This window comes from Aquarana catesbeiana, linkage group LG05 (genome assembly GCF_042186555.1).
Source record: "Aquarana catesbeiana isolate 2022-GZ linkage group LG05, ASM4218655v1, whole genome shotgun sequence".
NCBI lineage: Eukaryota > Metazoa > Chordata > Amphibia > Anura > Ranidae > Aquarana > Aquarana catesbeiana.
In genome coordinates, this window is record NC_133328.1 from 32,051,783 (window position 1) to 32,066,152 (window position 14,370).

Here is a 14,370-nt window from a genome sequence, read left to right on the forward strand (position 1 = left end):
CCCGCCATAGGAATCCATGCGTCCGGCGTTCTGAAAAGGGCCGGGCGCATGGATGGGAGGGCAGCGTCCATGCGCCCACAATGCATGGCCTGCCACTGTATCCCACCCACTTTCAGATGCCATTGTAATGAGATAATCAAGGGGATGAAAAAGGTTCAGGAAGGCAGTCTTTTCAATATGAAACCAAAATCGAGAACACTGGAACATGACCTCAAACTAACTGGAGGACAGTTCAAAACAAATCTTATGCCGCGTACACACGAGCGGACTTTACGGCGGACTTTGCCCGGCGGACTGGATTTCGTCGGACAATTCGATGTGTGTGGGCTCCAGCGGACTTTGTTTTCTCAAAAGTTGGACGGACTTAGATTTTAAACTTGTTTAAAATTTATCCGTTGAAATCGAGTCCGGTCGAAAAGTCCGCTCGTCTGTATGCTAGTTCGACGGACAAAAAGGCACGCTAGGGCAGCTATTGGCTACTGGCTATGAACTTCCTTGTTTTAGTCCGGTCGTACGTCATCACGTACGAATTCGACGGACTTTGGTGGATTGTGTGTAGGCAAGTCCGTTCATTCACAAAGTCCGTCGGAAAGTACGTCGAAAAATCCGCCGGGCAAAGTCCGCCGTAAAGTCCGACCGTGTGTACGCGGCATTAGAAAGTATTATTTTACTGAAAGGGTAGTTGATGATTGGAATAAACTACCAAAAGAGGTAGTGAGACAGTCAACAGTAAATGGCTTCAAACATGATTGGGATAAACATAAATCTATAGTCAGACAACAAGATTAATGAAAAAAAAAATGAAAAAACAACCCCAAAAAAATAAATAATAAAAAAAATGGGCAGACTCGATGGACTACTCAGTCTCATTCTGCTGTCACTTTTCTATGTTTCTATAACCAATGTTATTCACCATACCTTTCAATGGTCATAATGTTATGGTTGTTTGGTGTATTTCACAATGACCACCAAAAAAGTGAACATGCCCCCTGCCAATCACCACTAATGTGTGGCATTCTACTGCTGATTACTAATGTAATGAGGTCACTACAATGACTGTGTAACGGGGCATTTCTTCTGCCACTGTCAACCAATGTAAAAAGCCTTCTTCTTACCACTGACTACCAATGTAAGTAGGTACTAAACTGACTACCAAATTAAAAGGGGTTGTAAACCCTCAAGGTTTTTCACCTTAATGCATTCTATGCATTAAGGTGAAAAACCTCCTGTGATGCAGCAGCCCCCCAGAGCCCCCCTTTTACTTACCTGAACCTGGTCCTTCCAGTGACAGGGATGAGCACACCAGCTCCAGCCGGTGTCTCAGGTCCTGATTGGATAGATTGATAGCAGCACAGCCATTGGCTCCCGCTGCTATCAATCAAATCTAATGACGTGGGAGCCAGGAGCCGGGGGGTGGGGCCAAGTCCTGCTGTCTACGTTAATGGACGCAGCAGCAGGACATGGGAGAGCTCCTGCACAAGTGCCCCGAGGGAGAGCAGCTCTCCAACAGGGCACTCGAGAAGAGGAGGAGCCAGGAGCACCGCTGAGGTACCCCAGAAGAGGAGGATCAAGGCCACTTGGTGCAAAACCAACTGCACAGAAGAGGCAAGTATAACATGTTTGTTTAAAAAAAAACAAAAAACGAGACTTTACATATCCTTTAAGGGGGTCATTTTGCCTGTCATTGACAAAAGTAAAGAGTCATTCTTCTTGCCAACAACTACCAATGTAAGTAGACACTAGACAAATCATCATTGTAAGGGGGCATTTTTACTGCCACTAACCAACAACTTCAGGACTCATTCATGACACTGACCATATTTATAAAGGCACTTTTACTAACCATCAATGTAAAGGGGGGTTTTCTACACTGACCACTAGAGTAATAAGACACTTCTACACTGACCACTAAAGTAAGAGATATTGGTTCAAATCCCAACCATGGCACTACCTGCCTGGAGTTTGCATGTTTTTCCTGTGTGGGTTTCCTTCAGGTACTGCAGTTTTCTCCCACACCCCAATGACATGCTGGTAGGTTAATTGGCTCCTGTCTACTTTTTCCATAGTATGTGTACTATATAAGTACCCCAAATCAATAAAATAACAGGGTATGTACTTTGACCACCAACATAACTAGGGTATTAACATTACCACCAATGTAATGGAAGTATATAAACTGACCACTAACGAAACGGAGATCTTTACATAATTATAACAGGGGAATTTATTGTTAATCCCATTGTAACTAGGGTGCCTAGGGTACAATGCTTACCAGTGCAATGGAAACATTTTCTCTCACCATCAAGATGACTGAGACTCTTACACAGGTCATCAATGCCAAGAGGATATTTACCCTGACCACAAATTTAAAGGGTTTTTAATTAGGGGTTCTTCTCAATTGCACTGGTCACCAAGATGCATGAGGGTTTTACTATATGGGCTGTCCACTAACCATTAGTGTGAGAAAGCCACCACTGAGCACCAGTGAGTATGAGGTACAAATAGGTGACAAGATAGGTGTCACAGATCAGCAGTAAACGCTGCTGCTGTTCTGTTACTTGTGGTTCCATAGAGTAGCAGTAGCAAGTCAGTATGTTACTTGTGGTTTCACAGCTCTAACATGCAAAGCTATTCTAGTTCTTGTAGTTCCACAACATGTACTCTGTTCCTAACTCGACCCTGCACAGGGCTGAAAACTACAGATGTCAGCTCGTCTCCCCTGCTGACTAAGTTAATGAGCTACATGACTAGTTCATGCCCAGCCTGGCTATCCGTCTCTCAGTCATAATGCAGCCAATCAGAGCAGCATACTTCCTCTTGGGATGCAGCAAATTAGGAAGTCTTCTTTATCTTGTAAACTCAGTGCAACTCTTGGCTCACTGCCATGAATAACACTTTCACAAGTTAGCTGCTGAATCCTGAATCTGCCTGCTATCCAGCCTGCTTTCCTCTATTGACTCCCATGTACCAACCTTTAGCATTGCTTCCTTACTATCTGAGCCTGCTACCTGCACCTGCCCTGACCCTAGCTATCAGAGTCCGCTATCTGCCATGACCATTGACTTTGTTTCTGGTTACCTGAGCCTACTGCCGGACCTGAACTTTGACCTCTCTACCTTCCCTACAGTGCCTGCAATCAACTTGGTCCTCTGGGATTTCACCACAGTGCATCTTCCAGTTTCAGATCTAGTTCGTGGTACCTTCCTGCCTCTGGTCTTGAGTAGATTGAACTTGAGAGTCGCAATCGGATGTTCATCACCACTATCTGGAGATCTGGTGAACTCTAGCTTACCCTTAGGCTGAGAGCCTTGGGGGACCCTGTGTTAGCTGCTCTTATGTGGGACCATATGCCTACTTCTGCGAGTCCTGATCCTACTCGCGGGACTATAATATACAACATAAATTATATAGTGCAGGGGTCAGGAGTATAACGTACAACATAAATTATTCAGTGAAGGGGTCAGGAGTATAACATACAACATAGCTGTCATGGTCTGGAGTCAGTATCAGAGGCCAGTAGCTATAGCAGTGGAGCAACACCCACTGAAAAGCAGGACAGGTATACAAAACAAGTCACCCAGTCACTCAGGATCGCCCCACCAGGAGGTGAGCAAGCCAGGGTCCAGTAGCAGATATAGCAGGTAGTGATCAAGCAGAAGCATAGTCAGTAAACAAGCCAAAGGCCAATAACAACTAGTTGCAGGTTGGGATTAAGCAGAAGCATAGTCGGGGAACAAAGCATAGGTCGGTAACAAATGGTAGCGAAGATATGAGCAGCAGCAGGAGACACAAAAGTGAGATATTGGACGAAGAGAGCACAATAATCTGGCAAACAAAGTGCAGATACATGGCTTACATCAGGAAGTTCATAGGAGGAGCAAAGAGTTCAAGGTTCAAGACAAGCAAGCTTCAAGGCAGGATCATTCAAGGAATTGTCCAACTAACTGTCCAACATTCCAGGTAGCTCAGCAAGCAGGGTGATTACCAGACACAGCAGAGGTCCCAGGTTCAAGTCCAGGCCCTGACAATAGTGCTGTCAGGAGTATACTGTATAATGTAGGATATCCAGTGCAGGGGTTAAGAGTGTCATGTTCAAATTAGTGAATGCAGTGTAGGAATTGGGACTATGTAAAGTACAACACTCTATAAAGAGTATAGTGGTCAGTAATACTGTGCCCCTTACTGCAGGTCAGTGAGGAAAATATATGCCCTAAAATTGGTGTAAGAAAGTTGAGTAATAGGCCCTCCCATCTTCATCCTACAATGGCTTGCCCTTCTTTGTCTCCCTCAACAGAGGACCACCATTGTGTGGGTGCAGAGCAGGCGTGAGTAGCATCACACCTCGCTCCTTCTCATCAGCTCCTTCGCTGCTTCCTCTGCTCCAGTGATGGATCAAGACCCTTTTCTCTTTCCCTCCACTGAATGAGTGGTGATTTGCATATGAACAAACCCAATGTAACAGGGGCAGCAGTGACTACAGCAAGATGCCTAGTGAGTGAAGAGAAATATTACAGATGAAGGTAAAAACACCAGACCATCCTGCGCAATCCAGGACTGTTGGGAGGTATGGGTGCACTACCCTAGACACAAGCCATTGATGTGCTTTAATGCTCCTTAAGAAGGAATATATGAGAGCTTGAGATCCAGTACACTTAGCAGAAGACCTGGGACCTGTGGCCTCTAAGATAGGACCTAGAAGCAGCCTGTATCTTGCTGTAGAAGCCTAGAGGGCAATGTAAAATTACCTCCGTGGGGAAGTGCAGTGTTACAAAAGTTCCTACAGTGTACATTGATAAAAGTTGCAAAATAAATATCCTTACATGACCAACCTTATGTTACAGTTCTAATTATACAAATGGGCCTCATGGTGTCCATTTTTTTTTCCACAAGCAAGAAAACAAAAAGAAATGTCTGGAGAAATGTGAAGTGTTTGACGTGAGCAGAGAACAGAGCTCATTGTATCCACCCATCATGTTCTTGTTTTCTTTTCGTTCCCTTTTTTTTTTTACACCCACACGATCCATTAACCACACCAACTGCCATACATCGGTCCATTGTGGCGTCCACCCACATACGAGATGTGGGTGCACATAATATAGTCTTCCTGCCTGGTTTTGCATTACCTGATGGTACTAAGTGGTAAGTGTAAAGGTGGTGGCCCCGTAGGCGGCATTTCAATATACAATCACCCCTGTTTCGTAGCAAAAGCCAAGTCTGGATTTAATGTCTTTCAATCTACACAAAATATGTGACATTTGTTTCACCAATCTGACTTATGCGGTTGTTTTCCCAGCATGCACTGTCAGGTAACACTACCCCTTCAAAGACATGAATGCCCAAAGTAAGGCAGATCAAATGCATAAAAAGTAACAACAAAATAACTCTGGGAATAAAAACCAAATGTATAAGGAGCAAAAATATACCAGGCGCTTCCCAGTTGCAAATCTGAATAGAAAATCTATTCAAAGTTATTGAAAATAACTGCAACATATGCAATTAAAGCTGAACTCCAGGCAAAACCTAAATACAGAGATGTAATTCACACAGTACATGGGAGCTGTTTTACCTTTCTGTTTTTGTGTCTATCTAGTTATGAGATTATTATTAAAGTGATAATAAAGGTGCTTTTTTTTTTACATTTATACCGCCATATAAGCCTATAATACGGCTTACCTGTAGATACAGTAAACATCTCCTAAACATGCATCGTTTAGGAGATATTTACTTTGGCAGCGCCAGTAATGTCACAGACGCATGCGCACTGTGCTCTCAATGGACAGCATGCTGTCCATAGAGAGAGCCAAGCCGTGGCCATGACTCCCACATGCATGTGCGGGAGTTACATCATCGTGGATCAGCTGTAGGAAGACCGGGTGAAGATGGAAGCCCTGTCAGCCGTGACTATGCACCGCAGAAGGGCTTCGTTTTCAGGTACGTCTCTCATAATGTGCTAGTACACAATGCATAGTAGCACATTGTGACTTTAATATACAGGGAGAAAATTTTTTTTTTTTTTTTTTTTGCGGTTTCTACATTTTCTGGTTCATTTAAGCAGTTCTCCAGGCTCCCCCCTCCTTTTTTTAAATCCCTGCATATCTTCTGGTGGGTACTGAATGTTTGAGATACTCACCCAGGCCAGCGATCCAGCAATGTCTTGCAGAGTCCTGTCAGAATTCTGCCACATGGTCCCACACCGCCATCTTGCCATGTGACATAATCCTGATACCTTCCGGTTCTTCTGGGCTTAGCCAAAGGGCCTTGAAATGACGCACCGCTAAGCCCGCCCCCCTCCTCCTTTCTCTACAAAGCACTATGCCGCCTGGGATATGTGACCTGCATATCCCAGGAGCCATAGCAGGCATACTGCCCATAATTCGCCAACACAAATGACAGGCATTAAAAAAAAAAAAAGAACCTTTTTTCAAGAAAAAAAAGTAAACAAACAAACAGAAAAAAAAAGTGCGCTTTAGGTTGGGAGGAGATGAGGAGGAGTGAAGAGAATGGAACTTCACCATAGGGGTGAGGTTTTGCTTTAAATCGAAATCCCATTCAAAAATCAAAGACACACAAATGCAGCTCTGTACTTATTAATACATTATTAATTTTTACCTAATTTGACAGTTTTTGCAATCCCGAAGCAGCACAACATGCCATTTAGTTGTCATGTGCTAGCAAAAAGCATACTGATGCGGGGAGAGAGCAGAGTGACAGAGAGCTTATTCATCTGCTGCTTCTATTTTCACTGTCCAATCACAATCTGGGGGAGGGACAAGACCTATAAATGTTAGTGAACTGCAGCAGAGAAAAATGAGGTCTCCTGACATCCAACTAAAGATGGTAAACTGAGTCCAACTCAAGACAGTGGAGCACCGCTGGGTGCCAGGTGGTACTTTTTCGTCTTGTATTTCCCAGAACATAACAATATTGGAGAATAGCACCCTACACCTTCCCCACCTGAAAGCACAGGGTGTTAGCAAGACTTATGGCGAAGCATGCCAAATCATATGCAAATATCAATTTTCATAAAGTCAGTATATGCCCTGGAATTAGTAGATGATGCAATAGTACTGGTAGTGCTGAAACAGCACCTAAAGGTCCCACCTGGTATTACTTTCTTGTAGGAGGTACATTAACTAGACACCTGGTTTATTTCAAACGAAAAAACCTTCAAAAATGATTTATGTTCTATGTAATTTGTAAGAATTGCAGCTTTTCCAATTCCAAGCTGCACATTTATCAGCGTGCTGCTAGAAAATTGCCACAAAGTTAAAGTCATCAAATCTATACCTTTTACCTTTACTTTGACTTTTACACAATCGGATGCAGCCAAATTCAACAGACGTATCATAATGCACCTGGATGGGTCTGCAGGCTTTTTTAAAAATATAATACTAAGCTCCCCAACATCTATAGAATCTATAGAAAATAATACTCTGTTTGCCACCTCTTAAAGGCTTGCATCCCCTTGAAATGGAGAGATCCTGACCCTCCTTCCATAGCCCACAAAAAATATAGGATATTAACCACATGAAGGACATGGCCCTCTCTGCCCAAAATAAACATGAGACCTACAAAAACACCTGGTTCCATTGGAATTACTAGATCTTCTCTGGTCTTCCCACTTTATTCCCCACTACTACTACTACTACAACAACAACTTCCTAACAATTAAAAACAAACACTGTCAGATCTGTTATGGATCTTGCTTAGCCCACTGATGAATAAGGAGGTTTCTCCTCTCACCTACAGCGTGTTGTGACCCTTATGCCGCGTACATACGGTCGGACTTTTCGGCTACAAAAGTCCTAGAGCCCATCCGACAAACTTTCAACGGACTTTTGGCGGACTTGCGGCGGACTTTCTAACGAACGGACTTGCCTACACACGATCACACAAAAGTCCGACGGATTCGCACGTGATGACGTACACTGGACTAAAATAAGGAAGTTGATAGCCAGTAGCCAATAGTCGGACTAGCATACAGACGAGCGGATTTCTGGGTCCGGCGTAGTTACGACGTAAAGATTTGAAGCATGTTCCAAATCTAAAGTCCGTCAGATTTGCGACTGGAAAAGTCCGCTGAAAGTCCGGGGAAGTCCACACACGATCGGATTGTCTGCTGGATTTGGTCCGTCGGACTTTTGTAGCCAAAACGTCAGACCGTGTGTACGCCCCATTACATCTCTTGTGAAATTGAGTTTTTCGATTTTTCAAATCCCATACTGTGCCTTATCTCTGTAGATGTAACCTTCTTTACTTGTAAGTACATGCTCTTGTGCGATTATAAATAAAGAATTGATATATATATATATATATATATATATATTTTAGGAAATAATGCTCTGAACCAACTGGTCCTTTTCCTGCAACCAATTACTGAATCGGGCTGTTTTTTCCATAATACTCAGCAATTAATTCACAAAATACCCACTATTCAACCCAATTAAGTACACTTTGATGGAGGACAGTTGAGGGAGAATCTTTCGGGCCCCTGAAACACATTGGCTTTTCTTTGTTGGATTATCTTCTTTTTTTGGTAGTAATAAACAGTTGGATACTTCCAAATATTGTGTGTCGCCTTTCTTCTGCACAGTGGTGTAGTGGATAGTACTTTCGCCTAGCAGTAAGAAGGGTCGCTGGTTCAAATCCCAACCACGACACTACCTGCCTGGAGTTTGCATGTTCTCCCTCTGCCTGCGTAGGTATCCTCCGGTTTCCTCCCACACTCCAAAGACATGCTGTTAGGTTAATTGAATCCTGTATAAATTGTCCCTAGTATGTATGAATGTGAGTTAGATTGTAAGCTCCTTGAGGGTAGGGACTGGTGTGAGTGTACAATGTATATGTAAAGCGCTGCGTAAATTGACGTGGATATATAAGTAACTGAAACCCGTTCTGTGAATGAGAGCTGTGTAACCAGAGTCATTGAACCTTTCACTGCAGATATCACCTCACACTACAAAAGCTAAATGACCTGCGGATCCAGCCTCATCCACCTACAACACCCCCTTTTCTCCCCCCCTCCCCATGTTGGGGGGGTCCTGAAAGCTGCAGAGCACAGTTGTGTAATGGCATGATGCTGTATCCTGAAGGATTCTTCTGTAAAGCCATGGCAGCAGGATGCCATACCCCCAGGTAACACATCCTTGACACCCTAGACTCCTACAAAATGTAGTGGTACCCCCAGAAGGAACCCAATAAATATATGATGCCAGCCCACCAAAGCACAGTCCAAAGCACACTGACACAAGAAAGTAGTCTAGGGAAATGTCTTTTTAAGATTTAATGGTCAAACTTGAACAGTGGCAGAGGGTTCAGCGTATGGTATTCTCTGAACTGTGAAATTCTATAAGAGGACGCCATCTTTTCTGTGCTACACTCCTCAGAGATAGATTTTTTGCTAAACTTCAGAATACAGTTCACCACAAGAGACTAAGAGAAGGCCAGAGGTAAGAACCCCATAAAAGAAGAACTAATTGGCTCAGGTATGCCAACAGTACTTGGTCACCAGGATCTTGTAGAACAGTAAGTACTCACATGGTCAGGGAGCATCTGTGTCCATTCAGCTTCCTCCAGACACCTTCTAGTAAGGCTTTGCAAACTGGATCCATCAGGTGAAATCTCAGAGTGTTGTACAAAACTTTCAGCTCTGCCGTGGCTGGGACCTTGAAGAGCAGCAACTTGTCTCAGCAGTATCTCCTGTAAGGGAGGGAGATAACCGCCATTCCCCCTTCCCCAGACTGGTGGAACCCCTTCAGCAGGGAGACCCTGCTATTCTGGAGTTCACACTATTTATCAGCCTCACCAGCCACCTACTGGGCCCCCTCCCCCCAAGGATTGGGTGGAGCGCAATAAATATTTAGGCTACCTATTTGACTATCCCCACCCTATGCTTTGGAAACATCCAGAAAGCAGGAGGGAGTAATCAGATCTGCAGCCTATGAATTCCAGAACAGCCCAAACCAATTTAAGTCCAATTCACAGATTACATTGAGACCAAAAGAGGAAAAAACTAAAATTCACCTACCTCCTAGCAGCCTACCTAGGAGGGTGCTACATCATGGCTGGGTGTAATTTAAGCTGTAAGAGGACTGATGCTGGACCAGGCAAGAGGACTTGGGCAGCAGCGCTAAAGCTTGGAAAGTACTACTTGGCTTTTTTTATCATAAAGAGGAGTAGGCATTAAAAAAAAAAAAAACAGTCTTTAATATAAACCATCCACAAAATAGGGATACTGCTACCAACAGGTATTTTGCAAGAGAAGCCGCCAGATACAAAATATAACTGATGAAAATCTGATCCATCTAGGGACCATGCTGTGCTCCCAAGTCATTCTTAAACGCAAAATATTGAATACTGACAGCAGTGGACCTTTAAGATTCGATGGTCTAGGTCTGCAAAACAGAATTTTCTTTCCACCGTCATGCTGAAAACCATTCCAATGCAAGAAAAAAAGTAACAGAAAAATGACAACATTTCAGAGATACGGTCTGCATAGCTCCTTGTGTAAACATGTGGGAACCATTGTAGGTGTTTGTATAGATCTAAAAGTAGACCGAGTCTGGAGATACTACGTTGATTACATTTTTGTGGTTTCTTTCAAAGGCAAAACATTCTCCATGGGTGAGCGTCAAAAATAAATACTCAACGTTAAAAAAAATAAAATAGAATAAAACAATGATGAGGAGTGCTGAAGGATGGAGTAGGTGGAGACAGAGATGGTGGGGGGGCTAAGAGAGGAAGAACTGGGCTACCTGAGTGCGGAAGATGTCAGGGGATCAATCAGCAAAGCAATGCACGCGTGGAAGAATTAACAGCCTAGAAGCTATTCATGTGTAGCAAGCAAGTCATAGTATAATGTACACAACGCTCAAAAGGGATTTAAAGCAAAACTCCAGCCAAAACTTTATTTAATTCTAGTTTTGTTTGGAGGATGGAGGTTTAGAACCTCCGTAGAGTTTTTACTGCTGATTCCCAGTTGGAAAGATTTGCCCTGGAGATGGGAATCATCACACAGAATGTGAAGGAAAATCAAAAATGTTACGTTTGCCATCAGAGGGGAAACCTCCCAATAGGGACACACGTTCTGGTGATAACTGTGAGAAGTTCTCTCATTTCCTTCTGCGACACTTGGACAGGAAGGGAGGATAAATCTCGTCAACAGGCTTAAGAACATTCCCCACCCCTTCCAGCGATAGAAGTTTTAACCACTTGAAGAGTGGCCCTTTTTCTGACACTTCTCACAAACATGTAAAAATCAGTCATTTTTGCTAGAAAACTACAAAGAATCCCCAAACATATTTTTTAAAGCAGAGTCCCTAGAGAATAAAATGGAAAATTTACACTGTACTAAATTTGAATGCACAAAAACACAATATAATACCCAATTGCTTGGTAAAATATAAAATATGATATTATGCCAAGTAAATAGATACCATACATGTCACGCTTTAACTGTGCACCCCCATGGAATGGCAACAAACTACATGAATTGTATTATCCATTAGCGACACTTTAAAAAGCTTTTACAGGTTACAACTTCAGATTTATACAGTCTGGTGCTAGAATCGTTGCTCGACGTGTGCATTCACCTTTGCATGCCAGCACAGAGGGACAGGGGCGCTTTAACTTTTTTTTTTTGGATCACTTATATTGTTATCACAAGGAATGTAACCATCCCTTGTGATAACAATAGGCAGAGACAGGTCCTCTTTATTGAGTGATTTGGAGTCTATTAGACCCCAGATGTCTCCTCTGTCCTTAAAAGCTTTGGATCATACCAAGATCAGTATAATCCGATGCTTTATAGAAACCACTAATGGTTTGTTTACAACCAGCAAAACTGGAAGCAACGAAATACTTGTCGCTTCCAGTTTCTTAGACCATAGAGAGGATCAGAGCCGTTCTGATCCCCGATCAGCTCTATGGTCAGCCAGTGGAACTGCAATCCAGTGACTATTTAGTGCTAAAAAAAAGATACCAGGATGATGCCCGCAGCTGCATTCAAAGTCTCCCCTGATTGTGCTTTATTGCTCCTCCCTTCCTGTGCAAGCAAGGTCTTACCCAACTCTACAGAAACTGTGATTGCAAAGATGTCATTCTTGTAGCATTGCAGACTAGTACCCTTTCTTACTTTGTGTCTGTCCACCCATTCCATAACATCATCCTGATGAACAGAGTAAAATGTGAGACATGTGACAGAACAAACATAATATGCACTGCATTATTGGGTTGAAGAATGTTCTTGCTTTAGTCCTGCCACTGCCTTAGGAAGGTTTCAGTGCATTTGTAAAAGGGTGTTTCAAGCTCCAACTCCTGCACCAACTAAGCAATGCCCCCCTATCCCCATATCAGATAACACTTTTATACTGGCTTTAGGGAGGCTGATATATGGCAGACAATTCCCAAAAGCTGAGTGGAACCATTGCTCTCTGTTGGGTATCAGGGATCTCTCTGCAGAGGTCTGACACACCCCCAGCCAGAGCTCCCCAATCAGCAAGGAGCATGACCTTTGGTGACTGCATAGCTATAGATCTGATTCAGTAGGAAGGATGATGGACCTCTACAGAGAGACCACTGCATCCACACATAAGCACTCTGCAGCTGCTGGAACAGGACAGACTTTAAAATGAAAAAGATAAGGAATGCCCACACACAATTTAAATTGTATCTAGATCTGATTGGAGTGTCAACATTATTGAATAGGAAGATTAAAGTGACATTAAAAGTAATTTTTTTGTTTTTAAATAACAAACATGTCATAATTACCGGCTCTGTGTAATGATTTTGCACAGAGCAGCCCCAATCCTCCTCTTTTTGGGTCCCCCCCAGCGCTCCAGGCCCCTCCCTCCTGTCTAGTGATGTCCACGATTGCCTTGGCCGTCCGGGACTCTCCTCCTGAGACACAGCAGCGGCGCCACTGGCTCCCACAGCTGTCAATCAAAATCAGGTAGCCAATCAGAAGAGAGAGGGGGTGTGGCCGAAGGGCAGCTTCGTGACGTTGGCACATGCAAATACAGGGGATAGCACCTAAACTGTCCAGGTTTAGGAGAAATCCAGGGTAGCTACAGGTAAGCCTGATTATAGGCTTACCTGTAGCAAAAAGTGGTTGTAAAGGGTTTACAACAACTTTAAACGTTTAAAAGAATTAAATATAATAATACTTTTCTATCTATTTACTAAAGCTAGCAGCATAAAGATTAAAAGTAATAAATATTGATTGAGAGAGTGAAGTTCCGCTTTAAAAGTGCAGTTTAGGCTTCGTTCAAACTTGTATGACTCCAAAGTTGCACCGACTTTGGAGTGCAACTTTGATGCAACTTTGGATGGGTGGGTGCAACTTAGATATGACTTTGACCAGTGATAATGGACAACTGTTGCATTGAATAACATTCAGGTACGCCTTTCATGCAACTTCTGAGGGTTGACATTGAAGTCTATGGCTCTCAAGTTGCATAAAAGTCGGACTAAAGTAGTTCATGAAATACTTTGAAGTTGCTGCAACTTTAAGTCGCTCATATATGAATAGTTATCATTGGAAAACATGGAGAACGACTTGTCATGCAACTCCCAAATTGCATGACAAGTTGCACAAGTGTGACTGGAACCTTAAAGGAATTCTTTTCAGAGATAAACACAAGGGACTGCCATTGCTGACTTCTCATACTGTACATGCTATAGTTGGCTGGCTGTGATTCTGGTCCCCTGGCTTTAATTCTTCGAGTCACTATCCCAGTGCCAGTATGCAGATAAGGATCTCTGCCTTTCATTGATAAGAATACTTGTTCAGGGTCAGTAACACAAATTATTAAAGATAACAAGAAAGCATAAAAGCCAAGCAACTGGCATTTTGAAGAGGAGGGTAAGCTCATCTCCGATCACAATCAGTTGCACCAGCCTGGGATCAAGCTTCAATATATGTATGGGCTGCTGGCAGTGGTGCAAAAAAGGAAAAGTTTTTTCTGCAACAGAAGAGATATAAAAATTATGTTCAATCAAAAATCTAGGTATCCTTGCTTTTTTTTTCAAGCTAAAGTTCTTAAAACGACTTTATAATCCACACGTGTTTGTTTTATTCCTTGACTACAGCTCATTGATGTTGGTACTTTCTAAATAAAAGCAACAGAGGAATTCCTTTGAAGGTATGCATCCTGAAAGTTTTTGGAAAGTATGAGAGGCCAGTGAATGCGGAGTGCAGGAGAGCACACATGCTGCAACAGCACCACCCTGTGGCCAAATTCTTTACAAATACAAACCCTAGTACTTATGGAAACAACGCTGACAACTAAAGCATATAATGTGTGCCTCATTTGCCCATTGCAGGTTAAAGAGGAACTGCAGTCTGCTCACATAATTTGTAATAAAAATATA

The 14,370-nt window shown here is 42.9% G+C and overlaps 1 protein-coding gene across 7 annotated transcripts in view; it reads right to left on the reverse strand.

Annotated features, from left to right (window-relative positions):
- DYNC1I1 (dynein cytoplasmic 1 intermediate chain 1) overlaps positions 1–14,370 on the reverse strand; it is a 646,676-nt gene that overhangs the window by 176,086 nt on the left and 456,220 nt on the right. The gene's annotated exons all lie outside the window — the stretch shown is intronic.